Source organism: Gossypium raimondii, unplaced genomic scaffold, assembly GCF_025698545.1.
Source record: "Gossypium raimondii isolate GPD5lz unplaced genomic scaffold, ASM2569854v1 Contig00332, whole genome shotgun sequence".
NCBI classification, from domain to species: Eukaryota; Viridiplantae; Streptophyta; class Magnoliopsida; order Malvales; family Malvaceae; genus Gossypium; species Gossypium raimondii.
In genome coordinates, this window is record NW_026291432.1 from 10,152 (window position 1) to 27,519 (window position 17,368).

A 17,368-nucleotide genomic window follows, 5' to 3' on the forward strand; every position below is an offset into this window, starting at 1 on the left:
TAACCAAAGCAGATCTAAACCGGGAAAAGCTAATGTGTCGATTTGTTTACCGCTTCATTTTTACAACTATATTTGTCGAGGTAAGTTTGTAGTATATAATATATATGTTTGTTTCCTTATGATTATGTATATCAATTGTTAGTTAAATTATAATTAATGTGAAAATTTCATTGTTTGCTTGTAAATTATTAAATGTTGGAATTAAGTACAAATGGAAAATGAATATTTGGTCGTGGCAAATCTTGTGGTTTCACAATTTTGAAATGAATGTAATGATTTATATTATGTGTACAAATAATTAATTAAGTAAAAATCACTAAATTGAAAAGGTGCAAAAATAGATTTCTATTAGGTAAAGGGTCAATTTATAATGGATTATCAAACTAATGGACTTAAATGGTAAATGCACCAAATGAACTTAGGTGGATGGTTTTGGGTGATTAAATGCATGAAATTTGATTTTTTAAGGGAAAAATTGTAAATTTGGAATTAAATGGAAATTAAAACAAACTAAAAGACAAAAATGTTATCATCTCCTCTAATTTGCTATTTTCCAAACCGAATAACAGAGAGGAAGAAGCTTCCGATCATGGAGTTTTTACATGCATGATCAACAAACAAACCAAACAGATCTAAACTCGGGAAAACCTAATGTCTCAGATTTGTCGGCTGCTTCATTTTTACAACAATATTTGTCGAGGTAAGTTTGTAGTATATAATATATATTTTTGTTTCCTTATGATTATGTATATCAATTGTTACTTAAATTATAATTAATGTGAAATTTCATTGTTTGCTTGTAAATTATTAAATGTTGGAATTAAGTACAAATGGAAAATGAATATTTGGTCGTGGCAAATCTTGTGGTTTCACAATTTTGAAATGAATGTAACAGATTTATATTATGTGTACAAATAATTAATTAAGTAAAAATCACTAAATTGAAAAAGGTGCAAAATAGATTTCTATTAGGTAAAGGGTCAATTTATAATGGATTATCAAACTAATGGACTTAAATGGTAAATGCACCAAATGAACTTAGGTGGATGGTTTTGGGTGATTAAATGCATGAAATTTGATTTTTAAGGAAAAATTGTAAATTTGTAATTAAATGGAAATTAAAACAAACTAAAAGACAAAATGTTATCATCTCCTCTAATTTGCTATTTTGCAAACCGAATAATGAGAGGAAGAAGCTTCCGATCATGGAGTTTTACATGCATGATCAACAAACTAACCAAACAGATCTAAACCGGAAAACCTAATGTGTCGATTTGTTTACCGCTTCATTTTACAACTATATTTGTCGAGGTAAGTTTGTAGTATATAATATATATGTTTGTTTCCTTATGATTATGTATATCAATTGTTAGTTAAATTATAATTAATGTGAAAATTTCATTGTTTGCTTGTAAATTATTAAATGTTGGAATTAAGTACAAATGGAAAATGAATATTTGGTCGTGGCAAATCTTGTGGTTTCACAATTTTGAAATGAATGTAACAGATTTATATTATGTGTACAAATAATTAATTAAGTAAAATCACTAAATTGAAAAAGGTGCAAAAATAGATTTCTATTAGGTAAAGGGTCAATTTATTATGGATTATCAAACTAATGGACTTAAATGGTAAATGCACCAAATGAACTTAGAGTGGATGGTTTTGGGTGATTAAATGCATGAAATTTGATTTTTAAGGAAAATTGTAAATTTGTAATTAAATGGAAATTAAAACAAACTAAAAGACAAAATGTTATCATCTCCTCTAATTTGCTATTTTGCAAACCGAATAATGAGAGGAAGAAGCTTAGGTCATGGAGTTTTTACATGCATGATCAACAAACTAACCAACCAGATCTAAACCGAGGAAAAGCTAATGTGTCGATTTGGTCATGCTTCATTTTTACAACTATATTTGTCGAGGTAAGTTTGTAGTATATAATATATATGTTTGTTCCTTATGATTATGTATATCAATTGTTAGTTAAATTATAATTAATGTGAAAATTTCATTGTTTGCTTGTAAATTATTAAATGTTGGAATTAAGTACAAATGGAAAATGAATATTTGGTCGTGGCAAATCTTGTGGTTTCACAATTTTGAAATGAATGTAACAGATTTATATTATGTGTACAAATAATTAATTAAGTAAAAATCACTAAATTGAAAAAGGTGCAAAAATAGATTTCTATTAGGTAAAGGGTCAATTTATAATGGATTATCAAACTAATGGACTTAAATGGTAAATGCACCAAATGAACTTAGGTGGATGGTTTTGGGTGATTAAATGCATGAAATTTGATTTTTAAGGAAAAATTGTAAATTTGTAATTAAATGGAAATTAAAACAAACTAAAAGACAAAAATGTTATCATCTCCTCTAATTTGCTATTTTGCAAACCGAATAACAGAGAGGAAGAAGCTTCCGATCATGGAGTTTTTACATGCATGATCAACAAACAAACCAAACAGATCTAAACCAGGGAAAACCTAATGTGTCAGATTTGTTGGCTGCTTCATTTTGACAACTATATTTGTCGAGGTAAGTTTGTAGTATATAATATATATTTTTGTTTCCTTATGATTATGTATATCAATTGTTAGTGAAATTATAATTAAAGTGAAATTTCATTGTTTGCTTGTAAATTATTAAATGTTGGAATTAAGTACAAATGGAAAATGAATATTTGGTCGTGGCAAATCTTGTGGTTTCACAATTTTGAAATGAATGTAACAGATTTATATTATGTGTACAAATAATTAATTAAGTAAAAATCACTAAATTGAAAAAGGTGCAAAAATAGATTTCTATTAGGTAAAGGGGTCAATTTATAATGGATTATCAAACTAATGGACTTAAATGGTAAATGCACCAAATGAACTTAGAGTGGATGGTTTTGGGTGATTAAATGCATGAAATTTGATTTTTTAAGGGAAAAATTGTAAATTTGTAATTAAATGGAAATTAAAACAAACTAAAAGACAAAAATGTTATCATCTCCTCTAATTTGCTATTTTGCAAACCGAATAACAGAGAGGAAGAAGCTTCCGATCATGGAGTTTTTACATGCATGATCAACAAACAAACCAAACAGATCTAAACTAGGGAAAACCTAATGTCTCAGATTTGTCGACTGCTTCATTTTTACAACAATATTTGTCGAGGTAAGTTTGTAGTATATAATATATATTTTTGTTTCCTTATGATTATGTATATCAATTGTTACTTAAATTATAATTAAAGTGAAATTTCATTGTTTGCTTGTAAATTATTAAATGTTGGAATTAAGTACAAATGGAAAATGAATATTTGGTCGTGGCAAATCTTGTGGTTTCACAATTTTGAAATGAATGTAACAGATTTATATTATGTGTACAAATAATTAATTAAGTAAAAATCACTAAATTGAAAAAGGTGCAAAAATAGATTTCTATTAGGTAAAGGGGTCAATTTATAATGGATTATCAAACTAATGGACTTAAATGGTAAATGCACCAAATGAACTTAGGGTGGATGGTTTTGGGTGATTAAATGCATGAAATTTGATTTTTTAAGGGAAAAATTGTAAATTTGTAATTAAATGGAAATTAAAACAAACTAAAAGACAAAATGTTATCATCTCCTCTAATTTGCTATTTTGCAAACCTAATAACAGAGAGGAAGAAGCTTAGATCATGGAGTTTTTACATGCATGATCAACAAACGAACCAAACAGATCTAAACCGGGAAAATCTAATGTGTCAGATTTGCCGCTTCATTTTTACAACTATATTTGTCGAGGTAAGTTTGTAGTATATAATATATATGTTTGTTTCCTTATGATTATGTATATCAATTGTTACTTAAATTATAATTAATGTGAAATTTCATTGTTTGCTTGTAAATTATTAAATGTTGGAATTAAGTACAAATGGAAAATGAATATTTGGTCGTGGCAAATCTTGTGGTTTCACAATTTTGAAATGGATGTAACAGATTTATATTATGTGTACAGATAATTAATTAAGTAAAAATCACTAAATAGAAAAAGGTGCAAAATTAGATTTCTATTAGGTAAAGGGGTCAATTTATAATGGATTATCAAACTAATGGACTTAAATGGTAAATGCACCAAATGAACTTAGGGTGGATGGTTTTGGGTGATTAAATGCATGAAATTTGATTTTTTAAGGGAAAAATTGTAAATTTGTAATTAAATGGAAATTAAAACAAACTAAAAGACAAAAATGTTATCATCTCCTCTAATTTGCTATTTTGCAAACCGAATAACAGAGAGGAAGAAGCTTCCGATCATGGAGTTTTTACATGCATGATCAACAAACGAACCAAACAGATCTAAACCGGGGAAAAGCTAATGTGTCGATTTGTACCGCTTCATTTTACAACTATATTTGTCGAGGTAAGTTTGTAGTATATAATATATATGTTTGTTTCCTTATGATTATGTATATCAATTGTTAGTTAAATTATAATTAATGTGAAAATTTCATTGTTTGCTTGTAAATTATTAAATGTTGGAATTAAGTACAAATGGAAAATGAATATTTGGTCGTGGCAAATCTTGTGGTTTCACAATTTTGAAATGAATGTAATGAGATTTATATTATGTGTACAAATAATTAATTAAGTAAAAATCACTAAATTGAAAAAGGTGCAAAAATAGATTTCTATTAGGTAAAGGGGTCAATTTATAATGGATTATCAAACTAATGGACTTAAATGGTAAATGCACCAAATGAACTTAGGGTGGATGGTTTTGGGTGATTAAATGCATGAAATTTGATTTTTAAGGAAAAATTGTAAATTTGTAATTAAATGGAAATTAAAACAAACTAAAAGACAAAATGTTATCATCTCCTAATTTGCTATTTTGCAAACCGAATAAGAGAGGAAGAAGCTCCGGTCATGGAGTTTTTACATGCATGATCAACAAAACAACCAAAGCAGTGATCTAAACCGAGGAAAACCTAATGTGTCGATTTGTTGGTCACGCTTCATTTTACAACTATATTTGTCGAGGTAAGTTTGTAGTATATAATATATATGTTTGTTTCCTTATGATTATGTATATCAATTGTTAGTTAAATTATAATTAATGTGAAAATTTCATTGTTTGCTTGTAAATTATTAAATGTTGGAATTAAGTACAAATGGAAAATGAATATTTGGTCGTGGCAAATCTTGTGGTTTCACAATTTTGAAATGAATGTAACAGATTTATATTATGTGTACAAATAATTAATTAAGTAAAAATCACTAAATTGAAAAAGGTGCAAAAATAGATTTCTATTAGGTAAAGGGGTCAATTTATTATGGATTATCAAACTAATGGACTTAAATGGTAAATGCACCAAATGAACTTAGGGTGGATGGTTTTGGGTGATTAAATGCATGAAATTTGATTTTTTAAGGGAAAAATTGTAAATTTGTAATTAAATGGAAATTAAAACAAACTAAAAGACAAAAATGTTATCATCTCCTCTAATTTGCTATTTTGCAAACCTAATAATGAGAGGAAGAAGCTTCCATCATGGAGTTTTTACATGCATGATCAACAAACTAACCAAATGGATCTAAACCGGGAAAAGCTAATGTGTCGATTTGTTTACCGCTTCATTTTACAACTATATTTGTCGAGGTAAGTTTGTAGTATATAATATATATGTTTGTTTCCTTATGATTATGTATATCAATTGTTAGTTAAATTATAATTAATGTGAAAATTTCATTGTTTGCTTGTAAATTATTAAATGTTGGAATTAAGTACAAATGGAAAATGAATATTTGGTCGTGGCAAATCTTGTGGTTTCACAATTTTGAAATGAATGTAATGATTTATATTATGTGTACAAATAATTAATTAAGTAAAAATCACTAAATTGAAAAAGGTGCAAAAATAGATTTCTATTAGGTAAAGGGTCAATTTATAATGGATTATCAAACTAATGGACTTAAATGGTAAATGCACCAAATGAACTTAGGGTGGATGGTTTTGGGTGATTAAATGCATGAAATTTGATTTTTAAGGAAAAATTGTAAATTTGTAATTAAATGGAAATTAAAACAAACTAAAAGACAAAATGTTATCATCTCCTCTAATTTGCTATTTTGCAAACCGAATAATGAGAGGAAGAAGCTTCCATCATGGAGTTTTTACATGCATGATCAACAAACTAACCAAAAATGATCTAAACCGAGGAAAACCTAATGTGTCGATTTGTTTACCGCTTCATTTTACAACTATATTTGTCGAGGTGGATTATGTATATCAATTGTTAGTTAAATTATAATTAATGTGAAAATTTCATTGTTTGCTTGTAAATTATTAAATGTTGGAATTAAGTACAAATGGAAAATGAATATTTTTGGCAAATCTTGTGGTTTCACAATTTTGAAATGGATGTAACAGATTTATATTATGATAAAATCACTAAATTGAAAAAGGTGCAAAATAGATTTCTATTAGGTAAAGGGTCAATTTATTATGGATTATCAAACTAATGGACTTAAATGGTAAATGCACCAAATGAACTTAGAGTGGATGGTTTTGGGTGATTAAATGTTTCACCGATTTCTATTAGGTAAATGGGTCGAGGTAAGTTTGTAGTATATAATATATATGTTTGTTTCTTATGATTATGTATATCAATTGTTAGTTAAATTATAATTAATGTGAAAATTTCATTGTTTGCTTGTAAATTATTAAATGTTGGAATTAAGTACAAATGGAAAATGAATATTTGGTCGTGGCAAATCTTGTGGTTTCACAATTTTGAAATGAATGTAATGATTTATATTATGTGTACAAATAATTAATTAAGTAAAAATCACTAAATTGAAAAAGGTGCAAAAATAGATTTCTATTAGGTAAAGGGTCAATTTATTATGGATTATCAAACTAATGGACTTAAATGGTAAATGCACCAAATGAACTTAGGGTGGATGGTTTTGGGTGATTAAATGCATGAAATTTGATTTTTAAGGAAAAATTGTAAATTTGTAATTAAATGGAAATTAAAACAAACTAAAAGACAAAATGTTATCATCTCCTCTAATTTGCTATTTTGCAAACCGAATAACAGAGAGGAAGAAGCTTAGGTCATGGAGTTTTACATGCATGATCAACAAACGAACAAACAGATCTAAACCGGGAAACCTAATGTGTCGATTTGTTCACCGCTTCATTTTTACAACTATATTTGTCGAGGTAAGTTTGTAGTATATAATATATATGTTTGTTTCCTTATGATTATGTATATCAATTGTTAGTTAAATTATAATTAATGTGAAAATTTCATTGTTTGCTTGTAAATTATTAAATGTTGGAATTAAGTACAAATGGAAAATGAATATTTGGTCGTGGCAAATCTTGTGGTTTCACAATTTTGAAATGAATGTAATGATTTATATTATGTGTACAAATAATTAATTAAGTAAAAATCACTAAATTGAAAAAGGTGCAAAAATAGATTTCTATTAGGTAAAGGGGTCAATTTATAATGGATTATCAAACTAATGGACTTAAATGGTAAATGCACCAAATGAACTTAGGGTGGATGGTTTTGGGTGATTAAATGCATGAAATTTGATTTTTTAAGGGAAAAATTGTAAATTTGTAATTAAATGGAAATTAAAACAAACTAAAAGACAAAAATGTTATCATCTCCTCTAATTTGCTATTTTGCAAACCGAATAACAGAGAGGAAGAAGCTTCCGATCATGGAGTTTTTACATGCATGATCAACAAACGAACCAAACAGATCTAAACCGGGGAAAACCTAATGTGTCAGATTTGTCGGCTGCTTCATTTTTACAACTATATTTGTCGAGGTAAGTTTGTAGTATATAATATATATGTTTGTTTCCTTATGATTATGTATATCAATTGTTACTTAAATTATAATTAATGTGAAAATTTCATTGTTTGCTTGTAAATTATTAAATGTTGGAATTAAGTACAAATGGAAAATGAATATTTGGTCGTGGCAAATCTTGTGGTTTCACAATTTTGAAATGAATGTAATGATTTATATTATGTGTACAAATAATTAATTAAGTAAAAATCACTAACTTGAAAAAGGTGCAAAAATAGATTTCTATTAGGTAAAGGGGTCAATTTATAATGGATTATCAAACTAATGGACTTAAATGGTAAATGCACCAAATGAACTTAGGGTGGATGGTTTTGGGTGATTAAAAGCATGAAATTTGATTTTTAAGGAAAATTGTAAATTTGTAATTAAATGGAAATTAAAACAAACTAAAAGACAAAAATGTTATCATCTCCTCTAATTTGCTATTTTGCAAACCTAATAACAGAGAGGAAGAAGCTCCATCATGGAGTTTTTACATGCATGATCAACAAACTAACCAAACAGATCTAAACCGGGAAAAGCTAATGTGTCGATTTGTGGTTACCGCTTCATTTTACAACTATATTTGTCGAGGTAAGTTTGTAGTATATAATATATATGTTTGTTTCCTTATGATTATGTATATCAATTGTTAGTTAAATTATAATTAATGTGAAAATTTCATTGTTTGCTTGTAAATTATTAAATGTTGGAATTAAGTACAAATGGAAAATGAATATTTGGTCGTGGCAAATCTTGTGGTTTCACAATTTTGAAATGAATGTAATGATTTATATTATGTGTACAAATAATTAATTAAGTAAAAATCACTAAATTGAAAAAGGTGCAAAAATAGATTTCTATTAGGTAAAGGGTCAATTTATAATGGATTATCAAACTAATGGACTTAAATGGTAAATGCACCAAATGAACTTAGGGTGGATGGTTTTGGGTGATTAAATGCATGAAATTTGATTTTTAAGGAAAATTGTAAATTTGTAATTAAATGGAAATTAAAACAAACAAAAAGACAAAAATGTTATCGTCTCCTCTAATTTGCTATTTTGCAAACCGAATAACAGAGAGGAAGAAGCTTCCGGTCATGGAGTTTTTACATGCATGATCAGCAAACGAACCAAACAGATCTAAACCATTGAAAACCTAATGTGTCAGATTTGTCGGCCGCTTCATTTTGACAACTATATTTGTCGAGGTAAGTTTGTAGTATATAATATATATGTTTGTTTCCTTAGGATTATGTATATCAATTGCTACTTAAATTATAATTAATGTGCAATTTCATTGTTTGCTTGTAAATTATTAAATGTTGGAATTAAGTACAAATGGAAAATGAATATTTGGTCGTGGCAAATCTTGTGGTTTCACAATTTTGAAATGAATGTAACAGATTTATATTATGTGTACAAATAATTAATTAAGTAAAAATCACTAAATTGAAAAAGGTGCAAAAATAGATTTCTATTAGGTAAAGGGGTCAATTTATTATGGATTATCAAACTAATGGACTTAAATGGTAAATGCACCAAATGAACTTAGAGTGGATGGTTTTGGGTGATTAAATGCATGAAATTTGATTTTTTAAGGGAAAAATTGTAAATTTGTAATTAAATGGAAATTAAAACAAACTAAAAGACAAAAATGTTATCATCTCCTCTAATTTGCTATTTTGCAAACCGAATAACAGAGAGGAAGAAGCTTCCGATCATGGAGTTTTTACATGCATGATCAACAAACGAACCAAACAGATCTAAACCGGGGAAAACCTAATGTGTCAGATTTGTCGGCTGCTTCATTTTTACAACTATATTTGTCGAGGTAAGTTTGTAGTATATAATATATATGTTTGTTTCCTTATGATTATGTATATCAATTGTTACTTAAATTATAATTAATGTGAAATTTCATTGTTTGCTTGTAAATTATTAAATGTTGGAATTAAGTACAAATGGAAAATGAATATTTGGTCGTGGCAAATCTTGTGGTTTCACAATTTTGAAATGAATGTAATGATTTATATTATGTGTACAAATAATTAATTAAGTAAAAATCACTAAATTGAAAAGGTGCAAAAATAGATTTCTATTAGGTAAAGGGTCAATTTATTATGGATTATCAAACTAATGGACTTAAATGGTAAATGCACCAAATGAACTTAGAGTGGATGGTTTTGGGTGATTAAATGCATGAAATTTGATTTTTAAGGAAAAATTGTAAATTTGTAATTAAATGGAAATTAAAACAAACTAAAAGACAAAATGTTATCATCTCCTCTAATTTGCTATTTTGCAAACCGAATAATGAGAGGAAGAAGCTTCCATCATGGAGTTTTACATGCATGATCAACAAACTAACCAACAGATCTAAACCGGAAAAGCTAATGTGTCGATTTGTTACCGCTTCATTTTACAACTATATTTGTCGAGGTAAGTTTGTAGTATATAATATATATGTTTGTTTCCTTATGATTATGTATATCAATTGTTACTTAAATTATAATTAATGTGAAAATTTCATTGTTTGCTTGTAAATTATTAAATGTTGGAATTAAGTACAAATGGAAAATGAATATTTGGTCGTGGCAAATCTTGTGGTTTCACAATTTTGAAATGAATGTAATGATTTATATTATGTGTACAAATAATTAATTAAGTAAAAATCACTAAATTGAAAAAGGTGCAAAAATAGATTTCTATTAGGTAAAGGGGTCAATTTATAATGGATTATCAAACTAATGGACTTAAATGGTAAATGCACCAAATGAACTTAGGGTGGATGGTTTTGGGTGATTAAATGCATGAAATTTGATTTTTAAGGAAAAATTGTAAATTTGTAATTAAATGGAAATTAAAACAAACTAAAAGACAAAATGTTATCATCTCCTCTAATTTGCTATTTTGCAAACCGAATAACAAGAGAGGAAGAAGCTTCGATCATGGAGTTTTTACATGCATGATCAACAAACTAACCAAACCGGATCTAAACCGGGAAAAGCTAATGTGTCGATTAGTTTACCGCTTCATTTTTACAACTATATTTGTCGAGGTAAGTTTGTAGTATATAATATATATGTTTGTTTCCTTATGATTATGTATATCAATTGTTAGTTAAATTATAATTAATGTGAAAATTTCATTGTTTGCTTGTAAATTATTAAATGTTGGAATTAAGTACAAATGGAAAATGAATATTTGGTCGTGGCAAATCTTGTGGTTTCACAATTTTGAAATGAATGTAATGATTTATATTATGTGTACAAATAATTAATTAAGTAAAAATCACTAAATTGAAAAAGGTGCAAAAATAGATTTCTATTAGGTAAAGGGTCAATTTATAATGGATTATCAAACTAATGGACTTAAATGGTAAATGCACCAAATGAACTTAGGTGGATGGTTTTGGGTGATTAAATGCATGAAATTTGATTTTTAAGGGAAAATTGTAAATTTGTAATTAAATGGAAATTAAAACAAACTAAAAGACAAAATGTTATCATCTCCTCTAATTTGCTATTTTGCAAACCGAATAATGAGAGGAAGAAGCTTCCATCATGGAGTTTTTACATGCATGATCAACAAACTAACCAACATGATCTAAACCGGGAAAACCTAATGTGTCAGATTTGTCGGCTGCTTCATTTTACAACTATATTTGTCGAGGTAAGTTTGTAGTATATAATATATATGTTTGTTTCCTTATGATTATGTATATCAATTGTTACTTAAATTATAATTAATGTGAAATTTCATTGTTTGCTTGTAAATTATTAAATGTTGGAATTAAGTACAAATGGAAAATGAATATTTGGTCGTGGCAAATCTTGTGGTTTCACAATTTTGAAATGAATGTAACAGATTTATATTATGTGTACAAATAATTAATTAAGTAAAAATCACTAACTTGAAAAAGGTGCAAAAATAGATTTCTATTAGGTAAAGGGGTCAATTTATAATGGATTATCAAACTAATGGACTTAAATGGTAAATGCACCAAATGAACTTAGGGTGGATGGTTTTGGGTGATTAAAAGCATGAAATTTGATTTTTTAAGGGAAAAATTGTAAATTTGTAATTAAATGGAAATTAAAACAAACTAAAAGACAAAAATGTTATCATCTCCTCTAATTTGCTATTTTGCAAACCGAATAATAGAGAGGAAGAAGCTTCCGATCATGGAGTTTTTACATGCATGATCAGCAAACGAACCAAACAGATCTAAACCGGGGAAAAGCTAATGTGTCGATTATTTACCGCTTCATTTTTACAACTATATTTGTCGAGGTAAGTTTGTAGTATATAATATATATGTTTGTTTCCTTATGATTATGTATATCAATTGTTAGTTAAATTATAATTAATGTGAAAATTTCATTGTTTGCTTGTAAATTATTAAATGTTGGAATTAAGTACAAATGGAAAATGAATATTTGGTCGTGGCAAATCTTGTGGTTTCACAATTTTGAAATGAATGTAATGATTTATATTATGTGTACAAATAATTAATTAAGTAAAATCACTAACTTGAAAAAGGTGCAAAAATAGATTTCTATTAGGTAAAGGGGTCAATTTATTATGGATTATCAAACTAATGGACTTAAATGGTAAATGCACCAAATGAACTTAGAGTGGATGGTTTTGGGTGATTAAATGCATGAAATTTGATTTTTTAAGGGAAAAATTGTAAATTTGTAATTAAATGGAAATTAAAACAAACTAAAAGACAAAAATGTTATCATCTCCTCTAATTTGCTATTTTGCAAACCGAATAACAGAGAGGAAGAAGCTTCCGATCATGGAGTTTTTACATGCATGATCAACAAACGAACCAAACAGATCTAAACCAGGGAAAACCTAATGTGTCAGATTTGTCGGCTGCTTCATTTTTACAACTATATTTGTCGAGGTAAGTTTGTAGTATATAATATATATGTTTGTTTCCTTATGATTATGTATATCAATTGTTAGTTAAATTATAATTAATGTGAAAATTTCATTGTTTGCTTGTAAATTATTAAATGTTGGAATTAAGTACAAATGGAAAATGAATATTTGGTCGTGGCAAATCTTGTGGTTTCACAATTTTGAAATGAATGTAACAGATTTATATTATGTGTACAGATAATTAATTAAGTAAAAATCACTAAATTGAAAAAGGTGCAAAAATAGATTTCTATTAGGTAAAGGGGTCAATTTATTATGGATTATCAAACTAATGGACTTAAATGGTAAATGCACCAAATGAACTTAGAGTGGATGGTTTTGGGTGATTAAATGCATGAAATTTGATTTTTTAAAGGAAAAATTGTAAATTTGTAATTAAATGGAAATTAAAACAAACTAAAAGACAAAAATGTTATCATCTCCTCTAATTTGCTATTTTGCAAACCGAATAACAGAGAGGAAGAAGCTTCCGATCATGGAGTTTTTACATGCATGATCAACAAACAAACCAAACAGATCTAAACCAGGGAAAACCTAATGTGTCAGATTTGTCGGCTGCTTCATTTTTACAACTATATTTGTCGAGGTAAGTTTGTAGTATATAATATATATGTTTGTTTCCTTATGATTATGTATATCAATTGTTAGTTAAATTATAATTAATGTGAAAATTTCATTGTTTGCTTGTAAATTATTAAATGTTGGAATTAAGTACAAATGGAAAATGAATATTTGGTCGTGGCAAATCTTGTGGTTTCACAATTTTGAAATGAATGTAACAGATTTATATTATGTGTACAAATAATTAATTAAGTAAAAATCACTAAATAGAAAAAGGTGCAAAAATAGATTTCTATTAGGTAAAGGGGTCAATTTATAATGGATTATCAAACTAATGGACTTAAATGGTAAATGCACCAAATGAACTTAGGTGGATGGTTTTGGGTGATTAAATGCATGAAATTTGATTTTTTAAGGGAAAAATTGTAAATTTGTAATTAAATGGAAATTAAAACAAACTAAAAGACAAAAATGTTATCATCTCCTCTAATTTGCTATTTTGCAAACCGAATAACAGAGAGGAAGAAGCTTCCGATCATGGAGTTTTTACATGCATGATCAACAAACAAACCAAACAGATCTAAACCGGGGAAAACCTAATGTGTTGATAATGTCGATTAGTTTACCGCTTCATTTTTACAACTATATTTGTCGAGGTAAGTTTGTAGTATATAATATATATGTTTGTTTCCTTATGATTATGTATATCAATTGTTAGTTAAATTATAATTAATGTGAAAATTTCATTGTTTGCTTGTAAATTATTAAATGTTGGAATTAAGTACAAATGGAAAATGAATATTTGGTCGTGGCAAATCTTGTGGTTTCACAATTTTGAAATGAATGTAATGATTTATATTATGTGTAAATAATTAATTAAGTAAAAATCACTAAATTGAAAAAGGTGCAAAAATAGATTTCTATTAGGTAAAGGGTCAATTTATTATGGATTATCAAACTAATGGACTTAAATGGTAAATGCACCAAATGAACTTAGGGTGGATGGTTTTGGGTGATTAAATGCATGAAATTTGATTTTTAAGGAAAAATTGTAAATTTGTAATTAAATGGAAATTAAAACAAACTAAAAGACAAAATGTTATCATCTCCTCTAATTTGCTATTTTGCAAACCTAATAACAAGAGAGGAAGAAGCTTCTATCATGGAGTTTTTACATGCATGATCAACAAACTAACCAACCAGATCTAAACCGGAAAACCTAATGTGTCGATTTGGTACCGCTTCATTTTTACAACTATATTTGTCGAGGTAAGTTTGTAGTATATAATATATATGTTTGTTTCTTATGATTATGTATATCAATTGTTAGTTAAATTATAATTAATGTGAAATTTCATTGTTTGCTTGTAAATTATTAAATGTTGGAATTAAGTACAAATGGAAAATGAATATTTGGTCGTGGCAAATCTTGTGGTTTCACAATTTTGAAATGAATGTAACAGATTTATATTATGTGTACAAATAATTAATTAAGTAAAAATCACTAAATTGAAAAAGGTGCAAAAATAGATTTCTATTAGGTAAAGGGGTCAATTTATAATGGATTATCAAACTAATGGACTTAAATGGTAAATGCACCAAATGAACTTAGAGTGGATGGTTTTGGGTGATTAAATGCATGAAATTTGATTTTTAAGGGAAAAATTGTAAATTTGTAATTAAATGGAAATTAAAACAAACTAAAAGACAAAAATGTTATCATCTCCTCTAATTTGCTATTTTGCAAACCGAATAACAGAGAGGAAGAAGCTTCCGATCATGGAGTTTTTACATGCATGATCAACAAACGAACCAAACAGATCTAAACCGGGGAAAACCTAATGTGTCAGATTTGTCGGCTGCTTCATTTTTACAACTATATTTGTCGAGGTAAGTTTGTAGTATATAATATATATGTTTGTTTCCTTATGATTATGTATATCAATTGTTACTTAAATTATAATTAATGTGAAAATTTCATTGTTTGCTTGTAAATTATTAAATGTTGGAATTAAGTACAAATGGAAAATGAATATTTGGTCGTGGCAAATCTTGTGGTTTCACAATTTTGAAATGAATGTAACAGATTTATATTATGTGTACAAATAATTAATTAAGTAAAAATCACTAAATTGAAAAAGGTGCAAAAATAGATTTCTATTAGGTAAAGGGGTCAATTTATTATGGATTATCAAACTAATGGACTTAAATGGTAAATGCACCAAATGAACTTAGAGTGGATGGTTTTGGGTGATTAAATGCATGAAATTTGATTTTTTAAGGGAAAAATTGTAAATTTGTAATTAAATGGAAATTAAAACAAACTAAAAGACAAAAATGTTATCATCTCCTCTAATTTGCTATTTGCAAACCTAATAACGAGAGGAAGAAGCTTCGGTCATGGAGTTTTTACATGCATGATCAACAAACTAACCAACCGGATCTAAACCGGGAAAAGCTAATGTGTCGATTTGTTTACCGCTTCATTTTTACAACTATATTTGTCGAGCTAAGTTTGTAGTATATAAAATATATGTTTGGTTCCTTATGATTACGTATATCAATTGTTAGTTAAATTATAATTAATGTGAAAATTTCATTGTTTGCTTGTAAATTATTAAATGTTGGAATTAAGTACAAATGGAAAATGAATATTTGGTCGTGGCAAATCTTGTCGTTTCACAATTTTGAAATGGATGTAACAGATTTATATTATGTGTACAGATAATCAATTAAGCAAAAATCACTAAATTGAAAAAGGTGCAAAAATAGATTTCTATTAGGTAAATGGGTCAATTTATAATGGATTATCAAACAAATGGACTTAAATGGTAAATGCACCAAATGAACTTAGAGTGGATAGTTTTCGGTGATTAAATGCATGAAATTTGATTTTTTACAACTATATTATTTATATCAACTATATTATATATATCAATTTGTTTCTTAAATTATGTATGATCAATTGTTACTTAAATTATAATTAATGTGAAATTTCATTGGTTGCTTGTAAATTATTAAATGTTGGAATTAAGTACTTATGATTATGATGTTACTTAAAAAATGAATATTTGGTCGTGGCAAATCTTGTGGTTTCACAATTTTGAAATGAATGTAACAGATTTATATTATGTGTACAAATAATTAAGTAAGTAAAAATCACTAAATTGAAAAAGGTGCAAAAATTGATTTCTATTAGGTAAAGGGGTCAATTTATAATGGATTATCAAACTAATGGACTTAAATGGTAAATGCACCAAATGAACTTAGGGTGGATGGTTTTGGGAGATTAAATGCATGAAATTTGATTTTTTAAGGGAAAAATTGTAAATTTGTAGTTAAATGGAAATTAAAACAAACTAAAAGACAAAAATGTTATCATCTCCTCTAATTTGTTATTTTGCAAACCGAATAACAGAGAGGAGGAAGCTTCCGATCATGGAGTTTTTACATGCATGATCAACAAACGAACCAAACAGATCTCAACCGGGGAAAACCTAATGTGTCAGATTTGTCGGCTGCTTCATTTTTACAACTATATTTGTCGAGGTAAGTTTGTAGTATATAATATATATTTTTGTTTCCTTATGATTATGTATATCAATTGTTACTTAAATGATAATTAATGTGAAATTTCATTGTTTGCTTGTAAATTATTAAATGTTGGAATTAAGTACAAATGGAAAATGAATATTTGGTCGTGGCAAATCTTGTGGTTTCACAATTTTGAAATGAATGTAACATATTTATATTATGTGTACAAATAATTAATTAAGTAAAAATCACTAAATAGAAAAAGGTGCAAAAATAGATTTCTATTAGGTAAAGGGGTCAATTTATTATGGATTATCAAACTAATGGACTTAAATGGTAAATGCACCAAATGAACTTAGAGTGGATAGTTTTGGGTGATTAAATGCATGAAATTTGATTTTTTAAGGGAAAAATTGTAAATTTGTAATTAAATGGAAATTAAAACAAACTAAAAGACAA

General features: G+C 27.3%; 1 long non-coding RNA gene across 1 annotated transcript; it reads left to right on the plus strand.

Annotated features, from left to right (window-relative positions):
* Positions 1-699: 699 nt before the first annotated feature.
* Positions 700-13,925, plus strand: LOC128039034 (uncharacterized). The gene is made up of 3 exons (XR_008193695.1): positions 700-950; positions 12,404-13,122; positions 13,746-13,925. It is a non-coding gene; the product is annotated as an uncharacterized LOC128039034 (long non-coding RNA).
* Positions 13,926-17,368: the final 3,443 nt, after the last annotated feature.